The following is a 2475-nucleotide window of genomic DNA, read 5'->3' as shown; positions in this document are numbered from 1 at the left end:
AGCTATCACAACTAACACATAATGGAAGTCCAAATACAGTAAACATAGCAGGTCAGATATCAAACTACTCTAATATACAAAAGGGAACAAAAAAGGGCCAGTCATCGAAGTCATGGAAGTTCAGGTGCTGTAGCAGTTGAAGTTCAGGTTCAATAAAAAGATAAGGTCACCTAGGAACACTAGTGGTAAAAAGAAACAGTTTACGACACATCAAATCAACAACGCTCGCCTATGACCACAAACAGTAATAACTGAAAGCTAACATTGAACATTAGTGCAAAGAAATACCAAAAAGCCAACATAAACAAACCTCTTCGGTATGCTCCACGTGGCCTCCTTCACGACCCGAATGAACAGAATCCTGCCTCTGAATCTGTCTCACAACAACACTTGCCTCATCTTCAAAAGGCTTGCAACGAGCATCTTGCATTTCCTTGAACAGCCCAACGCTAGTCCGGAGGTGGGAAGTGCTCTGACGAAGCTCTTCAAGAAATTTAGCTTCAATACATAAGACCTCCTTTGAAGACTCAGCATCAAACCCGTGCCAGGGAGGAAGAATCCCATCACCGCGACTAAGAGGCTCAGCAGTCAAAGGAACACGAGCCAACTCCCCACAAACAGTTTCAAGAAGACTGTCAATCCTAACCAAAGAAACATTGGCTGCTTCAAACAAATCCTCAGAAGAAACGCCACCTGCAGCACTCACACGGGCAGAAGAACCTCCTGGATCTACATGGGGGGCACCGGTATTAACATCCCGGGAGAATTCAAATCTTGGGGAACTTCCACTCCCTAGGCCGGCAGAACGAGGCATAGTTAGACTAGGACGTTCGATAACCCTAAAGAACACAACCTCAGCCTGTGTCTTCCACTGCATACAAAAACAAAAGTCAACGCGTCATAAAACAAATGAAGGAACATGGGAACAAAAAATATACAAGACAATACCAGAAGTTCAAGGTAAACTACACAGGAAAGAATAATGCATAGAAACACTCACAAGCAGTCTCCCAAACACCCAGTTGGCTGGGTCATCATCACCTTTCGTGACCAAGTCAGCCACAGCAAGCTCAAGAAGCTTGGACTGATCCATGAAATTGATGCGAGGGGTGCTCAAGTCAATATTAGGCGTCTTGCCAATGATAAGGCAGTCCAGATACATAAGAAGCGGCGCGATGGCACAGCCTGTGATAGCTTTTCCTCTACTAGTACCTTGCTGATACCTAACAACAACACTCCGAATATCGTCAACAACCAACTGGCAGTAGTCCATGTCTGCCATATCCTCAAACACAAGGTTCTCGGCCATTGCTGCCTCCCTAGACACTCGTGTAGACGTTCCAGGGATAACCACCTTCATGAGAACAATAAGGTAAAACACCTGCAGAGCAAGATCATCCTTCGTCTCATCCTTCACAAGTTCAGTGAGGATATTCCGCAAATCCTTTGTCTTGATGTCGTCACTCCTAGCATACCCAAGCTTGCCCTTCAACCTCATAACAGCATCACCGAAACCATCATTCGAGGGCCTAGGGGGGTACGATTACCTTGAGGGATCCTTAAAAACAGTAAACATGAGACATTCATACCTGATTAGCGGCAACATCATCATCATCGTCGTCCTCATCATCAGCATTGAAATCAGCATCATCATCGTCCTCTGGATTAACATGAGAACGCTTCTTCACACCCTTGTTGACCTTTGCAGGTGGAACCTTGCGCTTCACGCCGCATTTCTTCCCCTTACCAGATGCACCAGCACCAAGCGGAGAAGGTGTAGGCACGATAGTGGCAAGCACACGAGGACTACGGCATGGCGTACCACCAACGCCTAGCCCTTCATCTTCAACAACTTCTGCAGGCCTTGAAACACGTGGGCTCCTCCGAGGAGTAACTTCACCGACTACTAGCTTCCTCGCAACAGTCTTCTTAATTTTCTTCTTAACAGGGACAACCATGCCATCACTGCCACACGGCACGTCTTGTTCAACAATGAGCTCAGTCGCATGAACAGATCCAGGAACATCAGAACCTTTCTCAAGGCAGGCCACCCTCTTCTTGTCAAAATCTTCTCGCTTCTTCATCTTACGTTAGTCCTCCAGGAGAAGCTGAAGAGGCACATCCTCGGGTTGCGTGACAGGTTCAGTGCCATCAAAAGACTGTTACTGCGTCTCTGACATCTGAAGAGAGCACAAAGGATCTGGAACAGAATCACAACCTTTGACTGAGGGAGCCCCCTCCTTAGCTGCAGCAGGGTTTTCTGATAAACCCAACTCAGATAAAACATCGTTGATGGTGTTCACAGCTTCCTCCTCTGTGGAGACATCTGCAAAGAACACAAAAAATCGAAGCAAAAATAAAAAAAGTCAGGAACAAAAACAAAAACAAACGACATGAACAAGCTAAAAAACATGGCTGAAAACTTTAAAATGAAAAGAAAAGGGGTTTCACATACTAGGTGAAGCAAGAGCTGCA

Source organism: Triticum urartu, chromosome 4 (genome assembly GCF_003073215.2).
Source record: "Triticum urartu cultivar G1812 chromosome 4, Tu2.1, whole genome shotgun sequence".
Taxonomy (NCBI): Eukaryota; Viridiplantae; Streptophyta; class Magnoliopsida; order Poales; family Poaceae; genus Triticum; species Triticum urartu.
Note: the sequence above shows the minus strand (reverse complement) of the source record.